The 21286-nt window shown below is 38.9% G+C and overlaps 1 long non-coding RNA gene across 1 annotated transcript in view; it reads right to left on the bottom strand.

The window, feature by feature from the left end:
* Positions 1-1767: 1767 nt before the first annotated feature.
* LOC140527978 (uncharacterized) overlaps positions 1768-21286 on the bottom strand; it is a 111516-nt gene continuing 91997 nt past the window's right edge. The window contains exon 2 of the long non-coding RNA XR_011975003.1: positions 1768-2348. This is a non-coding gene — a long non-coding RNA (uncharacterized lncRNA). The remainder of the gene's footprint in view (positions 2349-21286) is intronic.

The raw sequence follows: 21286 nt of genomic DNA, 5'->3' as shown, positions 1-21286 counted from the left end.
AGTTTGGACTTTATGAGGTAGACAGAGAAAGGGGTGGGGGCTTAAAGAAGGAGGAGAAGGCTCCCTCATCTTTTTTTTTTCCTAGCCTTGAATCTTCTTTTCCTTTCTCTTACCTGTCCCTTCCTCTCCCCCACCCCCTATGAGGTTCCTCCTGGGTCTCCTTCTTTGCTTGCTTTTGTTTACAAAGAGATACCCACCTCCCTAAATTAAGAGCTCTTTGGTCTCCTGCTTGCTCACCCTTGCCATGTGTTGAGCCCCATGAGCTGGCTTGTGGCATTTATTAGCACAGGCGGAAAAATGCTTGCCTCATCAGACAGAGCAGCTGGATACAGAAAGCTTTTCAAAGGCATGTAACTGACCTCTAGCTCAGCTGCTGGATGCCTGGGTACTGCAGACTCAGTTGAATTCTCTCTCTCTCTCTCTCTCTCTCTCTCTCTCTCTCTCTCTCTTCCCTCCATCCTTTTCTCCATCTCTCTCTCTTACTCCCTTTCTCTTTTCTTCCCCTCTCTCCCCCTTCTCTTCTCTCACTACTTGCTCCCTTTCTCCTTTCTGCAGTGTCCTGACCTTGCAGGGCCTCAGTCCCCTCCTCTATCCATCTCACTAGTTGTGTCTCTCCCGTGAAGTCATGCTGGGAGATTAATTGCTGCTATCACCCCTAATCCATCACACTTCCCAAAGATTGTTTTGACATCTAGTTAATTTTTGGCTGATGATTTATCAAATTCTTATTACCGTGCTCTGAAGGGGCTCATTTATTGTGTTGATTCATGGTAATGATAAAGGGGAAGCATTTTGAATTTTAACTACATTTTCCTCATGCTTCTTCTATCCAGCACAGTTAAAAAGCGGGGAAAAGGAGGGAAAATTGTAACCAGGAAACTCTTAAGCAATTCAGAGTGAGAAAGGAAAGGGTGGATGAACATGGGGTATGTGGAGGGTGGGGGGAGAACCTCCATTATTTGTGCAAAAGTTTGAAAAAGGTTAATGTATATTAGCAGTATTTTTAGCGTCTGGATCTAGACTACATTTGGAAAGCTCATACCCCTAAGGCTCTTAAACATTTATTGCTCTGTAATATTACCTAAATGTCTACTGCCATTTTATTCAAATAGAACTTAATGGTAAATGATGTCAGTCATGTACCAGTGGAAATGTAAAATGAGTGTATCTGCCAGGCCAGATGGCCATCCTACCTTTTAAAAGTATGTGGAGATTTTTGCTAGGCCCTTGCGTCACTCCCTCTATTTGCTTTCCACGTATTTTTTCATTTGCTGCTGAACTGTATTTAATAGGTTCATTTGATAGGACAGAACTCAGACCTAGTATCTTCCCCTACCTCAACCTAGGGATGGGATAAAGTTCCAGGGAAGATAGCTGAGATGTGGCCCATGGGGGAATAAGCTGTTGTTGTTCAGTCATGTCCAAGTCTTTATGAAACTTTTTTGGAGTTTTCTTGGCAAAGATACTGGAGTGATTTTGCCATTTCATTATTTTACAGATGAGGAAGGGTGAAGTGACTTATTCAGAGTCGCACAGCTAGTAATTGTCTGAGATTTGAACTCAGGAAGATGTCTTCCTGACTTTAAGGCCTAGTACTGTATCCACTGTTCCACCTCGCTGCCCCAAAATCCAACTCTCAATGTCTATCATCAGAAATATTTGGGAGGCTGAATGGTTTCTCTACCTTATATCACAATCCATACATGCACACAGTTGGGGCAACAGATGTATAAGTATCTTTAAGCAAATCTAAAACATGAATCTAGATGGGGTGGTATATGCATATAAATATATTTTTTAAATTTAATGAAACAGTTCTTTGCTTTTCAAAACAATTCATTGAATAATTCTTTTAACTAGATTCTTTGAATGCATCTAAAAATATAGTTTTTTTAAAATTCATTTTATAATCATCTCTTTTAAAAAATTGTGTTTCCTAAAGTGAGGAACATACAGTCACAATGAAAACCAACTGTTCTCAGTACTTTGATCTAGATTTCAATATCTTCTCAGTATCTGATGGGAATGTTTTTCCCCTAAGATCACACCACGTGTTGCACAGCATCCACTCAGGAATAGGAATCTTCTCCACAACATCTCTAAAACTTGATGCCTCGGCCTTTTCTTAAAGAGAGCCAGGAAAAGGAAATGCACTGCTTACACACTTCTGGATGGCTTCAGTTGTTATGAAGTTTCTCTTTAAATTGAATCAAAGGTGATTTCTCTGTAACTTCAATCCATCACTCCTAGTTCTGCCCTCTTGGGCCATTTAAAACAAGTCAAGTTCCCCTTCCATAGGATAGCTCTTCAAATTAAGGGTTGCTGATCAATGTCTAACAATCAGAGATCTGGAAAAAAAAAATGTACATACAATACACTTTTGCATTTAATTTGTGTTATTAGCATTATCTCTCTCACTTTCTTGTTTAGAAATCTGTAAAACAATAAATCAAGTCCTGATTTGTAGGGCTTTGATTTCTGAGGTATAAATGCTCACATTGAAAATTTCACAATCATGACCAATTATATGCCCATAAATATGACAATTTAAATGAAATGGATGAAAATTTAAAAAAATTAATTGCCCACATTAACAGAAGAGGAAATAGAATGCTTAAATAACCCTATCTTAGAAAAGGAAAATAAACAAGCCATAAATGAGATTCCTAAAAAAAAATCTCCAGGACCAGATTAATTTACAAATGAATTCTACCAAACATTTAAAGAACAATTAATTCCAATACTATATAAAATATTTGGGAAAATAGGCAAAGAAAGAGACCTGATAAATTATTTTTATGAAAAAAATGTGGTTTTGATATCTAAGCCAAGAAGAGCAAAAACAAAGAAATAAAACTATAGATGAATTTCCCTAATGAGTATGGATGTAAAAATTTTAAATAAAACACTAGCAGGGAGATTGTAACAATATATTACACAAAGAAAAATTGCATACTATGACCAAGGATTTATACCAGGAAGGTAGGGCTGGTTCAATATTAGGAAAAGTATCAATAAACAAATCTAACAAAAGTATGATTGTCTCAATAGATGCAGAAACAGCTTTTGACAAAATACAGCATTCATCCCTATTAAAAACCCTAGAAAGAAAGGGAATAATTGAAGCTTTCTTTAAAATGATAAGTACTATCTATCTAAAACTGTCAGTAAGCATTATCTGCAACAGGGATAAGGTTTCTGCCTTTCCACTGAGATCAGGGGTGAAGCAAGGATGTCTATTAACAACACTATTATTCATTATTGTACTAGAAATGCTAGGTATGGCAATAATACAAGAAAAAAGAAACTAAAGGAATTAAAATAAACAATGTGGAAACAAAAACTATCACTCTTTGTAGATTATATGATGGTATACTTAATGCACCCTAGAGAATAAACTAAAAAATTAATTGAACAATTAACAACTTCAGCAAAGTTGCAGGATATAAAATTAATCAACATAAATCATTAGCATTCTATATATTATCAAAAAGTTATAGTTGGAAGAGATAGAGAAATTCTATTTAAAATAACTGCAGAAAGCATAAAATACTTGACTTCAGTTGTTAGGGAGCTTCTCTTTACAGTGAGTCAAAGGTGATTTCTCTGTAACTTCAATCCATCCCTCCTAGTTTTACCCTTTGGGCCATTCTGAACAAGTCACCTTCCTCTTCTGTGGGATAGCTCTTCAAATTAAGACAAATTCAGGAATTGTATGAACACAACTGCTAACCATCTTTCACAGAAATAAAGGCAGCAAAACAACTGGGGAAATATTAATTGCTGATGGGTAGACTGAGCCAATATCATAAAAATGACAATTCTACCTAAATTAATATATTTATTCAGTTCCATACAAATCAGACTACCAAAACCTTATTTTATAAAGCTAAAAATAGTAGCAACAAAATTCATCTGGAAGAACAAAAGGTCAAGATTATCAAGGAAATAAATGGGAAAAAATGTGAAGAAATGTGGTCTAGCAGTACCAAATGTCAAACTGTACTGCAAAGTGATAATCATCCAAACAATCTGGTACTGGCTAAGAAACAGAGAGATGGATCAGTGGAATACGTTAGGTACATAATTAATACATAGTAGTAAATGACTATAGTAAGTCTACTATATGACAAGCCCAAAGATCTAGACTTTTGGGTTAAGAACTCACTACATGATAAAAATTTCTTGGAAAACTGCAAATCAGTTTGGCAGAAACTAGGTATAGACCAACATCTTGTACCATATAACAAGAGGAGACCAAAATGGGTATATGATTTAGACATATAAGGCGATATAAACAAATTAGGAAAGGATAGAAATTTTTTTACTTGTCAGATCTATGGATAAGTGAAGAATTCATGACCAAAGAAGAAATATAGACTATCACAGGAAGTAAAATGGATAATTTTGATTATATTAAATTTAAAAGGGTTTGCACAAATAAAACCAATGCATCCAAGATTAGAAGGAAAGCAGGAAAGTAAGGAAAAAATTTACAGCAAGTTTCTCTGATTTAAGCCTCATTTCTCAAATACATAGGGAATGGCATTAAATTTATAAAAATGAGAGCGATTCCCCAAAAGATAAATGGACAAAGAATGTAAATAGGCAGTTCCCAGAAGAAGAAATCAAAGCTATCTATAGTCATATGAAAAATGTTCTAAACCATTATTGGTTAGAGAAATGCAAATTAAAACAATTCTGAGGTACCATCTCACACACGTCAGATTGGCTGTCATGATAAAAAAAAAAAGGGAAAATAACAAATGCTGGAGGGGATTAGGGAAAATTTGGACACCAAGGCACTGTTGATATAGTTGTGACTTAGTCAAAACATTTTGAAGAGTTTAGAATTATGCCCAAAGGACTTTAAATTGTGCATGCCCTGACCCAGCCATACCACTACAGGGTCTGTATCCCAAAGAGATCAAAGGAAAAGGGAAAGAATCTCTATATACAAAAATATTTACAACAGCTCTTCTCCTGGTGGCAAAGAATTGGAAATTGAAAGGGGAACCCACCAACTGAGGAATTGCTAAACAAGTTGAGGTACATGATTGTGACGGAAAATTGTTGTGCTATAAGAAATGATGAGTAGGATGGATTCAGAAAAGCTTGATAAGACTTATATGAACTGATACAAAATGAAGTGAGGAGACAACATAGTAAGGATGATCAATTGTGAAACACTCAGTTACTCTAACGAAGACAATGATCCAGGACAATTCTGAAGTATTCATGAAAAAAATACTATTTATTTCCAAAGAGAGAACTAATAAAGTTTGAGGGCAGATTGGATTTTCATTTTTTTCACTATGTTCATTTTTCTTGCCTTTTTTAATAACATGACTAATATGAAAATGTTCTGCATGATTTCATATGTGTAATTGGTTTCACATTTTTTGCCTTTTCAATGGATAGGGGAGGGGTGGGAAGGAAGCAGAGAATTTGGAACTCAAATATTTTAAAAAGTAAATTTTTAAAACAAAAAATAATTTTTAAATTTTAGAAAAAAAATTTAATAATCAGTTCTCCACACCTTCTCAAAGCTGGTTCCAGCATATACCTGCTTCAAATATTTGATGGTACTCTGCTGCCACTCCTATACTTCCCCCCAAAAATGCTTCAAGTTATAATATTCAAAATCTTTCAACCAGTTGTTATATAATAAGACTTTAAGGCTCCTGACTATTCCACGAGACTATGATCCTTCTTTGATGTACTTAAGTTTTTCAAGGCCATTCCTAAAATGTTGAGCCTAAAGCTGAACAAAATGTGTTATATTGGTGGTGGTCTAGCCAGGGCAGAGTACAGAGAGGCTAGGGTGTATTCATCCTTTATTTTTGATACTATACTTCTTTTAACACAGCCTGAATTCACTTTAACTTTTCTTGAGTGTCGTGTGTGGTGTGCCAAACTGTTGTCCTCGATTTACGTGGGGACCTCAGGCTGTTTCTAATGGCTTTAATTCTAGGATACTCAAACCAACAGGCATTAGTAATTAAAGTGACATGATATATTCTGTGATTTAACTACTCTAGTCATATTTTAAAACTTTGTTAAGATTTGTAATTAACGACATGGTTCAGAATGCAATGGTTTTGATATAAAATCCAAAGTCCTTTAGCAACCACTTATAGGTGAAGGAATTATTTTTAAAAATTACAGTGAAGCATTGGAGAGAAAGATGCCAAATTATACCTAGATGTAAATTTTTTCAGACTTGCTTTATAAAACCATTTTCCCCATCAACTTTTATATTTTGATGCTTTAGTCAAGAATTAAAATTCTATGTTTAAAAAAAAGAATAAACCAACATCTTTCTTTCAATACTACAGTAGATATATAATGTCATTGGTGTAGGTATTCTCTCCACAAGTGAAAATCTTAACTCCTCAAAATCTTCCTCAGTTGTTTTGAGGTCTGGATGGTTGGAGCTAAATGGTAAGGAGAAGTGTATGAACTCTGATGACTGGTGTTAAAAACAAAAGACGTGTGCTTATATTTTTGTAATAAGCATAAAAACAAGTCAACTGTCTAATTCACAAGACTGTCTCTCTCTCTTCCTTCATACACACACCATCCACAACACCTCACTGATAACATCCGCCAACATAGTCTCCTAGGTGGTTGATGTCTAGCTAGTAAACATAACCACGTGTGCCCAATCAAAGCCATAGCTCCCTAGAGAAGGTCAGGCAGAGGAAAGGATCTGTCAAAACACACTGGGATAGAAAAAAAGAGAAACCTACAAGCACAGACAAGAGAGGAAAAGCAGCAGGAGTCACACAGCTGAAAAGGGTTCTTATCATCAGCTACTGTTTCTTTGTCACCAAAGCAATAGCCTATAGTGTTCAATGGCAAATTAAGACTGATGCTAGTGAGATAACCTGTTTATGTCTATTCACAGTAGGCAGGTTATCATTAGGAGACAACACTGTTGAGCATCTCAACCAGAATGTTCCCAGGGCTATGAGGAGGGACACAATAGCCCACTTCACCTCTGTGAAGCAGGTGGTATAAATATGTTCATCCCTATTTTAGAGATGAGGAAACAGAGGCTTGAAAAGCTTAAGTCACTTCCCCTATAATCTAGTTTTGTGAGTCAAGGAGGATCCTTCACAAAATGTTCTATTCAGCCTCTGTTCCAGGGAATAAGAGGGAGCGCTGTGTGTGTGTGTGTGTGTGTGTGTGTGTGTGTAGTTTTTTATATTTTCTATATTTATCTGTGCACAGCAAGAGAAAACTAAAAATCAACTGTTTAGATTAGGAGTGGGGCTGTCATTTAGGATGAGGTCTGGTCACTGACTAGACTGATTTATCTCTTTGCTGAAAGGGAAGCTCCCCTATTAATACTCCATCAGTTCTATACCCAGGATAAAGTAAGTATCATTACAGATACTCCACAGGCTTCGTGTTGCCCTATTAAGCTTCATCAATTAATAATAATTCACATTTGTATTAAACTTCAAGTTTTCAAAAGAGTTTTATTCACAACACTATGAAGTAGATCATGAAATCAGAGTTACTCTGTTTTACAGATGAGGAAACTGAGGATCAGAAAGGCTAAGTGATTTGTCCATAGTTGTATAGCTGATAAATGTCAGAGCCAGGAGAAAAACGGGTCTGAGTCCTACCTCTAAGTTCAGCATTCTTTCTTAGATATTAGACTTCCTCTTAAGGTGTCAGTACCCTATAATTTCTACTGTTGGCATGCCCATGAAAATAGAGGACGATTCAAAAGGTGTTGTTTAGGACACACCCCACACTGACCTTGCGAAACTCATCATTTTCCAGCCCTGTTGATGTGTTCTATATCTAATACTTCAAGCCTCATGTAGCACAACCCAATGTACAAGATGTTTCTCTGAGACACACACCACATAGTCAAAGACACACACACACACATGCACTCACGCACGCACACACATACACAACACGGAAGTACAGCAAAAGCCATCCAGGAAATCATATACCCTGGTTTGCACTGCTGTGAGATGAAGAAATCCTGTCTGGCTTCTGTGCTCTCCTTCTAAGAAGACAACTCCTCCCAAGCTGAGGCAGCTAGATGAGCCAGCGCATAGAAGGCTGGGCCTATAGATGGGAACACGAGTTCAAATTCAGCCTCAGACACTTACTAGTTGTGTGACCTTGGCAAATCATTTAACCTTTGTCTGCCTCAGTTTCCTCAACTGCAAAATCTGGATAACAATAGTACCTCCCTCCCAGAGTTATTGTGAGGTTCAAATGACATCATAATATTTGTAAAGCAGTTAGAATAGTGCTCAGTATGAAATAGTAACTGTAAAAATGCTAGCTATTATTATTACTATGGAATCAACTTTACAGAATGATTGAAATTAATATTACCTGTCCGAAGTCCTTGAGAGTCCTGCCTTTCAATACTACCTAAGGAGCCTCTGAGAGGTGAACATGGGGAGAAAGTGCTAACTAATTAGGGCATTTGGTAATAATTTTTGCCTTTTTTCTGTCACAACTTCTTTGACTTGCTTCCCTAAATGTGGCAACACAAGATGGCCCTTAATGTTCCTCTTCATCAGATTTTACATGAATAAACACGTTACTGAGTCACAGGGGAAAGAAAAGTTCAGGATATGCCCCAATCCAATCTCCATTCAGCCACTAAAGTGATTTTCCCAAAACTCAGGTATGAACATCTCACCATCTCACTCCTCCCTCAATAAACTCCAATGACTACCTATTGCCTCAGGGAGCAAATACAAAATGCTCTAACTGGCATTCAAAGTCTTCCATCACCTAGTCCCTTCTGACCTTTCCAGTCCTCTTACACCTTTATTCCCCAGTACATACTCTTTGATCCAATGACACTGGGCTCCTGGTAATTCCATGAACAAGACATTCCATCCCTCCACCCCAGGCATTCTCTCTGACTGTCCTCCAAGCCTGGAACAGTCTTCCTCCTCTACTCAAATTACTAACATGCCTGACTTTCATTAAGTCCCAACTAAAATTCCACCTTCTAGAAGAAGCCTTCTCCAGTCCCTCGGAATTCCAGTGCCTTCCCTCTCTTATTTCCTGTTTATCTGCTACACAGCTTGGTTTGTACATATTTGTTTGCATGTTATCTCCCCCTATTAGAATGGCTAGGCATGGGGAAGGGCTTGAGGCAGGGACACCAGGTAGAAGGCCTTTGTAATAGTCTAGATGAAAGGTGATGAGGACCCCTACTCTCATGGGCTGTGTGAGCAAAGAGAAGGGGACACATGCAAGAGATGTAAGATCAATGGGGTCATAAATTTAAAGACCAATATCGTGGCAGGATCACTGAAGTGAGAAGGAAAAAACAATTCTCTAATCTGCTGTAACATGACTGTCACAAGTCAATTTAACTCTATTGTCTTATCAACAAAAATTCAATCCAACAAATATTTAGTAATGGTGTACTATGCACGAGGAATTTTATTAGTCATGGAGAATATGACACATGGAATAGCTCCTGTCCTCAAGAAGCTTATATTCTACTGGAGTCATACAATACATGCATAGGTACCTAGATACAAGGTAGTCTGAGGAGGGACGGAGCACTAACACTTAAGGGAATGAGAGATTTCATGGAGAAAGTGTCATCTGAGCTAAGTTGATGCTCTATAGTTACACACTTTTTGTGCATTCTTTGTCTTTGCTCTTTAATGACAATTAAAGCTGGAGGTTTTTACTCTAGCCAGTTCATACAGGCAAGAGAGGGCTGATTGTTAAATAGGCAGTGTGAGCATTTATATCTTGGAAATGGACAAATGCTACCAGTCTAGGCTTAGCTGATTATTCTGTTGATTATCTAGACTTAAGAAAGTGGTGAAAATGTTAATTAATGCAGATTAAACTGAAAAGTATATGATTGTTTTTGGAGAGTCAGTAGTTAAACATTTACCACCATACCCCTGATTAAAGCCATATATTTTATACCAAATTACATATAATATATATGTATATAGACATATACATATGTAACAATACAAATACAAACATACAATTATATCAAATTGGAATGGCATATATTGTCCCTGAAACTTAAGAGATTTAAGTTGCTTTTAGAGATTAGGTGGCTAGTATGAGGCAGTGAGGAATAGGACATCATCCCAAATCGACCTATCAGTACACACACACACACACACACACACATACACACACACACACACGCACACACACAGTCTACTAGATCCAGATTGTGTACACACACACACACACACACACACATGCACACACACAGTCTACTAGATCCAGATTGTGACTGGGAGAGGGTACCACCTCAACAAGAGACTTTGGACAACAGAAGGCCTTTTTTACAATCTTATGCCATTGGTATACACAGTTAGTCAATAAGAATTTATTAAGTACCTAATATGTGTCAGGCATGATATTAAGTTCTTCAGACAAAGAAAGACAAAAATAAATCCCTGATCTCACGGAGCTCATAATCTATTGGGGGAGACAGCAAGCATACAACTATGTACAGGATAAGTTTGGGGTAGTCCAACAGGGAAGGCACTAAGATTAAGAATGGGGAAAGCCATCTTGCCAAACGACAGTCTTTAGCTGAGTAGTGAGGGAAACCAAGAGGCAAATATGAAAAAGAATGTTTTAGGTATTGGGGATAGCCATATGAAGAAGGAGGAGAAGGATTATGAGGGGTGGAAGCTGTTAAAAGGGGTGTACTCCAGGCACGAGGTATAGCTTGTACAGGCGGGAGATGGAATGTCAAATTTGAGAAACAGTTAGGAGTCCATTTTGGATGGAAAATGGAGTTTGCAAGGTGGCATAATGTGGTATAAAATAGGAAAGGCAGATTGGAATCAGATTGTAGAGTATCTTAAACAGCAGGCTAAGGATTTTATATCTTATCCTAGAGGCAACAGGGAAAAGTTGAAAGCTTTTAAGCTTTCATAGTCAAAGGCTTGCCTTATTTTGGCAGGTTTGGAGAGAGTAGAAATTGCCACTCGGGAGGCCAATTAGGAAGTGAGTAAAATAGTGCAGATGAAAGGTGATGAAGGTTTGAACGAATGTGGTGTCATGTGAACAGAGAGAAGGGTATGAACATAAGAGTTATTGCAGAATAAGGAATAAAAGTGGCACACTTTGGTGATACTATAGGAAGGTCCCAGGAGCCTGAACCCAAGAGCCCTGGGAGAAGCAGTGCTCCTCAGTTCACTAACCCCATTTCTAGCCTTGCTCCTGAAGCCATCATCAAAGTGAATGACCCCTGTGGACATTTACACCTTCCTTGTGACCACCAACACCTTGACCAACTGATACCAAGAGGTAGTGAAGGCCAAGAGCATTTAGCACCCCACTGCACTCTACCCCATCCCAACCACTGACAATGCTTTCAGCCCACCTTCCCCAATCATTATCTGAGAAAGCAGTCCCTTTGTCAAATGGGCCAGCCATCTTAATCAACTTCCACCTATGGGCCTGGTAAGATAGACTAATTAAAGGAGCAAGGCATTGCGGTAAAGAAAGGAGGTAGCATGTGACAGACAATTCAAACTATCACCATTACCCTTACCCCTTGACTTCCGCTCAGACATCTATAGATAGAAGCCAGGACTCTGAAGCTATCTCTAGAGCTTTGGGAAGAGCAGCATGGCTCCCCCCCACCCATACCAGGCCACCAGCCCTGTTACCAGTCTGTCAACCTGGCCCCCATAGTCATTACCCAAGGAAGCAAATTTTTGTGGAGAGGTGGACCTGACAACAGCTTCCACAGTTACTGCATCCCATTTTTCCTTAGCAGTCATGGTTGCTGATGATTTGGAAAAGAAAGTTCTCATTGTTAAAGTCTTTGACATTCTCAGATGACAAAACATCAAAAACCGATATGGTTTTGTCAGTGTAAATGAAATTTTAAAATTTGTTGATGCACCCCAAGGACCATAGGGCCTTTCCATCTAATTTGTGGCTTGACCTTCCAATATGTGTTGTCTCCTGTATTAGAATATGAGCTCCCTGAGGACGGGGATCATCTCTGCTTTTCTCTTTGTATCCCCAGCACTTGGCAGGGTGAGCTTCACATAGCAAATACTTAATTTTTTTTTCATTCATCCATTCATTCATATGAGGGATAAAAAAGAGGAGTATGTCACCAACAATTGTGATGTTGTTGTAATAGCTAGCAGTTATTTAGCACATTAAGGTGGCAAAGTGCTTTACAAATATGAGCTCATTTGATCTTCATAATATCCCCATTGATAGACTGAATCTCAGCGTTAATAACTGACTTCAGAGACAGTCCAGTCAATTCTATAGCTGACAGGCATCTCCTCTTCAGTATCCCTAATATCTAATCTTTGTGCCTGAAGACCTTCGATGATGGGCAATTTGCTACCTCCCAGAGCAGCTCATTTTGATAATATGATCTGAATTTCACATTAATTAATTTAATAAATTTTGCATATCACTGGGTGATAACTCCAATAACCTGAGGAAAGGAAAGTACAGCAGCTTCCTGGAGGCAGTATGTCATAGTACAAAGGGTGCTGGATTTGGAAATCAGAAGATCTGAGTTCAAATTCCAGCTCTGCTACTTGCTACCTATATGACCTTGGGCAAGTCACTTAAACCCTCTGGGTCTCAATTCCTTAACTGGAAGATGAGAAGAATGGGACTAGACAATGTCTAACTTCTCTTCTTGTTCGAAATCTCATGTGCGTATGTAAGTGTGTGTGTGTATGTGTGTGTGTTTGTCCTTCATTGCCAAAGAAGACCATGCCATCAGAGAAATAATGACATGACTTACATTTGACTTTGTTTTGAGTGAGGGAAGGTTGTGCAGGTCACCAACCTCACTTCTCCTCCAGAGCCATCTGAATCCAGTGACCAGATATTCATCAGGATGACTGGAGATGACCCAGGATGAGGCAATTGAGGTTAAGTGACTTGCCTAAGGTCACACAGCTGGAGAGTGTCAAGTGTCTGAGATGAGATTTGAACTCAGGTCCTCCTGACTTCTGACTCCACTGTACCACCTAGCTGCCCCTATGTTCGAAATCTATGGTGCTATGAACTTCAATTAGTGTCCAAAAAACCCTTATCTTTATCTATCTCCCTTTGTGCTAGGAGTAGTAGTAGCTGGTAGATACTTCTATTCTTGATGTCCACCATAATTAAGTCAACAATGACCTATTACATCAGTCTCCACAACTATGCCACCAAAAATCTATCAACCTGGAATATAACAAAAAAGGCAAGATGGAATATCATTAAAAAAAAATCCTGAATTTGGAATCAGAGAACCTAGGTTCAATTCTCTGTCCTGCTGTTTCCTCCTTGTGTGACCTTGGGTTACTTCACCTGTCTGGACCTCAATTTCCTTATCTATAAAATGATTAGTTAGATGGGTTAGATGATTTCAGGTTGCATTGAGATTTAAAGTCATAAAGTCAAATGTGCTATTTCTTCGTAACTTCTTTCCACTGGTGCTGGTTCTGCCTTCTAAGGGGGTTTATTATCCTATTAAAATGTCACCAATAGTCTACCTTGAAGCTACTGCTTATTATAGAGTTATTATAGATAGGGTTTATTTCTCCTTATAATTGTTCATTTAATCAGAAGTGGGAATATAGACTAAAAGCAGATCTCTAGAGTGCCTTGAAGTCAGATAACTGGGAGTAAGCATGACAGAAGAGTCATACATCAGTAGTAAATGAAATGAGTATCTGAGAACCATTCTGACTACTTATCATCAAGAGAAGAAAGAGTGAAAAAGAAAAAAAAAGAAATCAATTTCATTAGTCATTTTTCCTCCTGTTGAAAAAATAATCCAAACATTCAAGGTTCATTGTTTGAGAAATAAGTAGGTTTGGATCATGATCTGCTGTCCTTTAACTGGAGTTGGAATATTGGATAATAATAATTCAACTCCTTTTAATTGTAATTTTCTTCTTTGATGTCCTTAATATATATAATTTGACATTCTGAGGACCCCTAGGCTCAACTTTTTGTGATCTTTTATTTATCTGTTAAAGACCCTGTTAACTTGCTAAGATTTAGATATCTTGTTATATCATCTTCCCATATACACCCCACTTCAAACCATACTCTTCACCAGGGGAAGGGTGAGGGGAAGGGAAGGAGGAGGAGAGATGGAGAGAGAGAGACAGAGAGAAAAAAAAGACCAACAGGGAGACAGAAACAGAGAAAGAGACAGAGAAAGAGAAATATAAGAATGTAATTAGAATGATTTTTTTAACAAGAGTTATTTTCTTTTTAATTTTTAAAATCCAATATGTGGGTAGGGATCAGGAATGAATAGTAACAGACTATTCTAAGTGGTAGGACTCTCCCCAGAGGAAAGAACCAAGACAAGTGTGTGAGAATTACAGGAAGCTAATAAAGAAATTCAAATGGGAGGAATGGCATGGGTACTGGGGTCTACCAACAATACTTCTCATAGAGGGTGGAACTTGATATGGGCTTTGAAAGAAGCTAGAGTGCCAGGAGTTGAAAGTGAGAAGAGAGTACATTCTGAACATCGAAAACAACCTGAGCAAAGCTTTGGAGACAGGAATTGAAATGTCTTAGGCAGAGAAGAGCAAATTCTTAGAATTTCTACTGTCCTTCAAAACTCAGTTTCAATGCCCTCTCCTTCATAAGCATTCCAAAAGTATTTAGGGCTACCTCACAAGCTAACCAGAGACTTATCTTCAAGCTAAAGATGGATGTTGCTTTGTGAAAAGACACCATTGCAAGGAGTTTTCCTTTGGGTAAGGGTCGAATGCCATGATTTCTGAAATACATTAAAAGTTCATCAAAGGAGCACCAGTTTAGGAGTCAGGAGGACTTGAGTTCAAATCCAGTCTCAGACACTTATAAGCTGTGTGACCCTGGGCAAGTCACTTAATCATGTTTGTCTCAAAAAAAAAGTTCATTAAAGCCCAGGAACCAAAGTTTATACAATGAGTCAGTGGCAGATCCAAAGACCAAATCCTATGCTTTTGTTTTTTACTAAACTGAGCTGCCTCCTGATGATTATTGAGACAAGTGTATGTGCAAGGGTATGTATGTTATACCAAGATCTGAAATGGAGCACAAATTGTAAAAGGTGAGGTCTATACTATCCAGGCCAATCCTCTTGCAATTCTCTATTGCCCACATGGCTTCAGTTCTCTGGACTTCATCACACCCCCATATCTATTCTCTCTTTTTATCTTCCTTTTAAGTGTTGTTTTCCCCCATTAGATTGTCAGTCCTTTGAGGACAGGTACTGCTTTTTCTCCTTCTTTATATTCCCAATATTGAACACTGTACCTGGCACACATAGAAAGCACTTAAATATTTGCTGACTGACTGATTAATCATAGTGGGAAGGTGATCCCAAAAGCTTAAAGGTCTTGATGGTGAAGTCAGTGGGTATGGGACCAATGACTGATAGTTACCTACGAACCAAAATTTTGGGAACCCAGAGATTCTCATAATCAGAAGGCTAAACATGAGGATATTTCTATTTTTAACAATAGCATTTCATGAAAACCGTCTCTTAATGTGTACAAGAGTAATGATTGGCACTGTCTGCACCAGCAAAGACTTGGCCATACAGGAGTGGGAACAGTCCCAGGCAGTCTGAGTCAACAGCTGCAATGCTGATTTCCAAACCTCTCAGCACAGTACTGGGTGAGAGAGGAGCCTAGGGCCTGCAGCATCAACAGCAGCTAATCCTGGGGCTATCAACCCACAGACTAAATGTTTGAAAGTTACCTACTTGAACTTCTGGGAGTCAAGATGGTGGAGCAAAGTAAGTGCTCTCACCCTCCCTTGTTAACCTTGAAAAGCCCAGAGAATATTGCCCCAGGAAAAATACAGGAATAGTGGGACCAGCAGAAGGGGATAGATGTGAGATTTTTGCTAGGGAGAAAATTAATAACACTTGGCAACTGATTGAATATGTAGGATGATGCAAAACGCAGAGGGAAATATGAATTCTAGGTTGGAAATCTAGGTGACTAGAAAAATGGGGTAGCCTGGCAGAAATATGGAAGTCATGAGGGTGGGGTTTAGGGGAAAGCTGATGAGTTTAGTTTTGGATATGTTGCATTTGAAATGCCAATAGAATAACCAGGTGTATGGGAGTTAGGTGGTGCAGTGGATAGAGCACTAGTGCAGGAGTCAGGAGGACCTGAGTTCAAATCTCACCTCAGACACTTGACACTCACTAGCTGTGTGACCTTGAAGTCACTTAACCCCAGTTGCCTCATCCTGGGTCATCTCCAGTCATCCTGATGAATATCTGGTCACTGGATTCAGATGACTGGAGGAGAAGTGAGGCTGGTGACCTGCATAGCCCTCCCTCACTCAAAACAAAGTCAAGTGCAAGTCATGTCATCATTTCTCTGATGGCATGGTCTTCTTTGACAACAAAGGATGAATACACACAGAACAACCAGAGAGATCTAGCAGACAGATGGAGATGTGAAACTGGAGCTCAAGAAAGTTTTGAGGTTTGGATTTGCAGAGTATCTCAAAAGTTTCAGTGTACTTCTAAGCTATTAAAACTTAGTATAGTTTGAGAAGTTAAAGCATAGTGATGATTGTTATATCTATGGGAGTTGAATGAGATCACATAGTAGAATAATGCAGAGAGAGAAGAGGACCCAGGTACACTCATGCATATAGGATGAGACATGGGTGATCATTCTGCAAATGACACTGAGAAGGGTCAGTCAATCAAACAGGAGGAGAACCAGAACACAAAATTATCATGAAATTACAGGAGGAAAAAGTATAGAAAGGTGGAGGGGGGGAGAGGATGGAGTTGGAAAATAATGTCATATGTTACAAAGACTGAACAGAGGTCATTGGCTTTGGAATTTAAGAGACCATTAGGGATCTTAGAAGGAGAGGATTCTGTTGCATGGTGTGGTGTGGTGGTGGAAATGATTTCAAATACTATTCTAGAAACCAATCATCTGAGGTGATAGCAGAAAGTATAAATATAACACAGCAAACTGACATTTCTCTTTATCTTCTCCATTCTATGGTGTTACATGCACATAGTAGAGTAGGGGTAAGTATCTTTTCTTTTCTTTTACTTTCTGAAGAATCATTGATCAACTGTATAAGTCATTTGATGATGAGATTTTTTTTTAATTTAAGGAGTTTGGTACTTTTCAAAAGATAAATAAATTGGTCTTCTTTCCTGTTATTTAATTTGAGATTGAGAGAAATGAAACTGTTCAAAAGATAAACAAATACTTCCTAGCTAGTTTCCAGATTACACTGCTTTTGAGCATCCATCCACAAAGAAAGTTCTGCATGCTCTGATGAGGAGGAGAGGAAGATTCATTTCCTTCAAATCATGTGCCCTTGATCATAGCGACAGTGACTTATGGCAATTTCCATGATGGTGAAAAGAAGGCAGTTACCTCTCCCCAAATCATGGTCACAATTAAGAAAGGGCTGCCTTCCATCCACACTGAGCATCTTTTCACCATGTGCCATGCTGTTGTACCTTCCAGATCATTGGACTCCCGAGATCATGTCCTGAAGTACTTTGGAATTCCTGCCTCAAAGACTGTATGGTTCTCATTAGTGAACGTACAAGCACAAAATAACAGAGTCCACTAAATCTAGGCAATGCCTAGATATCTACCTTTTACTTCTTCTAGTCTTTTCCCTAAAATTCATTTCTCTGTCAATATCTCCCAAGAATAGATTACTTAGAGAATGAAAAATCAAGAAACTTCTACCATCTTTCACATATTCTTTGCCTCTGTGAATCAGTACTATTACAGTTGTGTGACACAATACAGCTATTGTTAAGCATTAATGTGACATCTGACTGTTGTATAATATGAATGGAAATAATAGATAACATTTATTAAGCACATGCAAAATTAAGAATTCTTCTCAATGGACTGTTTCTCTGACTTGGAAGTCTTCAGAGTTGATGTCATACTATTATGTCTCTATCATGTCATGCTGAACAACTGATGCCCAGGAGCAAATATGAGTAAACATTGTGATCAGGGATGTACTTCTGATAGATGGATAGATAGACAGATGATAGATAGATACATAGATACATAGATGAACAAACAAATAAATAAAGTATTCTCCTGTGACTGAAGGGAGAACTATACTTTATGATGTAGTGAGAAAAACTATAGGCTTAGGAGATCCAGGCTCAAAACCTGGTGTAAGGATAGAGAGTGGTGGAGTAACTCAAGTCGTTTCGCCCTCTTACAAGTGCATGATAAGATCTTACTCCTTGATACCCTACCCAAGTGAAAACAAATCTCAGTGAATACAACAATCATAGGACAGTAACAGGCCTGGATCAACTAGAATGACCTTGCATAGGAAGTATGTTCTGATTGGCCGAGAGGCCTGTAAAAAAAACAAAAAATAAGGAAGCTAGCTCAGAATCTGAAAGATTCTATAAAATGGAGAGAAGATTCTAGCTAAACCCCTGAGAAGGAACAATTGTTCCCTTTCCCTTCTTTGATTATACTAGAATTTTCACATACTGCCTTAGTGATAGTGGTCAAGTCAATACCTCAGAAATATAACCAAGACAGAGTCGCCAGAGCTTTGCCTCAGGGTGAGAAATGTAGAGGATGTTGAAAGCTTGCTTCTGGGTCCAGCTCCACTCTTAGTGATTGTGTGTGAGGCAGTCAAGTTCATGATATGGGGACCTGCTTGTTCTCCCTTCAACAGTTAAAAAGCCTTGTGGTATCTTGGGGCATATTTCTTAACCCCAGGAACCCCATCTGGGCTCCTGTTCCATTCCAATTAGTAGCTGGTTTTCAGCAACACAGAAATCTCTCCCTTCAATGAATACACATCAGTTGAGCCCACCTATTGTCCTGTTCCTTATTCCACAGCTGCTGTCATTTGACATAGAGGGGGAAATTATTTGTTATGGCTACAATTTCCCTTTCTGAGCCTGTTTCCTCATTGGAGATGAGCCCGATAATATTTATATTACTTACCAGGATTTGAATCCAGATCTTTTGATATCACTTCTATGACTTTCTCTGTTATATCCCCACTAAAAACAACTCTTAATACAGGGCTGACACATGGCTCTTAGGACAGGACTGGGACAGAATGAGTTAAGGAAAGATAAGAGGACTGGGAACCTGGATAACTGAGTTCCAGTCCTATCCCTGATACTAACTTGACGTATGGCTTTAGTCAAGTCTCTTACACTCTCTTAACCTCCGTTTCCTCACCTACAAAATGAGGGAGTTGAATTAAATGTACCCTAACACCTTTTCCAGAGATAATGTTCTGATTCAAAGTTGAATTTCTCAGTTCATCCAGCTCATCAATTTCTTCATGTAAGAGAAGCCTGTTTGAAGATATGAAGACCATGGGAGAAGTGAAGGCTTAGAATGACTAGCAGGTAAAGGTTGAGAAGAGACCTGGCCAATTTTTGGTGCACTAAAAGTGGGATAAAATATTTTGTGTTGGCTTTACATGAGACATTCATTTTTTTCCCTGGGAATACTCTGACATGGCATTAAAATGCACACAGCATTGTCTAACAGGGTATGAATGGGGAGGGGGGAATTGAAGAATAGGGAGGGGTGAAAAAGGAAAGCCCAAAGACATATCTGAGCCTTTGCACTGTTGGAAGATCGATGCAAATCTCTCAAACTTGATCACAGAATGCCTCACCCTCTTAGTGCCAACCCTGGTCCCTATGGCCCATTAGACCTCTCACTCCTTTACTTGTTTCTTCACCCCAGGGGATGAAAAGAATTATCTCAGTAAGGGGGAGTGGAGGCTCTCGGGAAAGTCAATGGCATTGAGAGTGGGGAGGGGAGAAGTTGGTTTTTAAATGAATCTCTTTTCAGAAAAGCTCCATAAAACCTGGAAATTAGGGGTAGTGGGGGGTGGGAAGTTTCTCTTAGACTGGAGAGTTCTTCAGGTGAAACTTGCCCTTCCTTTTTCTTTCATCTTCTCTCTTTGATATGCTCCTTCCCCTCCTCCTCCCTCTTTTTTCTTTCCCCACCTCTTTCTCTCTCCTCCCTCACCCTCTCACTCTCCCTCTTTCTTCCCTTCCTTCCCTTTTCCTCATTAATTCCTGCTTTCCTTATCTCTCTCTTACTTCCTTCTTTCCCATTCCCTCTCTCAATCCCTTTCCTTTTTTCCCCTTCTACCTTACACTTTTTTTCTCTGTTTCATTCTCTAACACTTCAAATAGCTTTCTTTACTTTTCTCCCTCCATCTCTTTTTCTTTTGCCCATTCCAGCCCTCATCCTCCTTTCTCCTCCCTATCCCTTCTCACCACCTCCTTTTCCATCCTTTTCAATGAGGTCACCCTGACTGAATGAAGGACATGAGGCTCAGAAGAGGTCAGACATTAGCACCGCTATAACTGCACTGCTACTGAAACTCGGCAAGCCCATCTATCATTGGCTCCACTACTCCATTAGGCCTCACATGAAATATGCCCCGCTCGGAATCACACAGCCATATATCTCCCGGTCTAGACACCTTCCTGTTGTGTGAAGATCAATGCCGCTCGGTCATGCATCATGTGTCATCCAGTAGCCCTCACTCTAATAACCGTGTCTATTCTCTAGTCTGCAGTATAAATTATGGTACTGCAAAAGTACTATATTATTCAGCAACCTTGGTCACTAATGGATTATTGGGTTTATTGGTTGGTAATGTGAGCTCCTTTTTTTTTTCTTTTTCTTCTCACCCCCCCCCCTTTTTGGCTGAACCTCACCTTTATTTATTTATCTCTATTTTTATTTTATTTAGTTCAGATTTGACTGATGATCCCTTCAGACTTCTGCCAATACATTTCCCCTATCCTTTCTCCTCCCCCCACCCTGCACCCTTCTCTTCCAACTACATTCTAAAACAAGCTTAATTAGAAATGGCCTTCCCTAGCTCCCTTACTTGATAATGGGCTCACTGCTGGGACAATCACACTAACGTTGTTGCTGTTGCTTCCTCCAATTTTAGCTGAAAGGTCCCCATTAGAGAAAGGATCGTTTTCAGCAGCTGTATATGGCCAAGGATTCAGGCACTCCTGCCATTTACCTCAGTTCTGATAAAGGGAGACTCCCTTTTGCTTTGAGTAGGAATCATTTTCCTTCCATTCATCAGCACATGCCATATTGTCCATTAATGGAATGTTTGTAAATGGTGGGTGTTAATAACTCTGGCCCTTGGGTTTTCCTTTCAGGAAAATGAGGCTTGAAAAGGGGAAATTAGGGAAGGGAGGAGAGTGTATCATCATGACAGTGAGCTCTTCTTTATGAAGAGTTCTGAAGATAAGATGCTAATAAAT

Source organism: Notamacropus eugenii, chromosome 1 (genome assembly GCF_028372415.1).
Source record: "Notamacropus eugenii isolate mMacEug1 chromosome 1, mMacEug1.pri_v2, whole genome shotgun sequence".
Taxonomy (NCBI): domain Eukaryota; kingdom Metazoa; phylum Chordata; class Mammalia; order Diprotodontia; family Macropodidae; genus Notamacropus; species Notamacropus eugenii.
The sequence above is the reverse complement of the archived record's forward strand: the minus strand, read 5'-3'. Positions and strand labels throughout refer to the sequence as shown.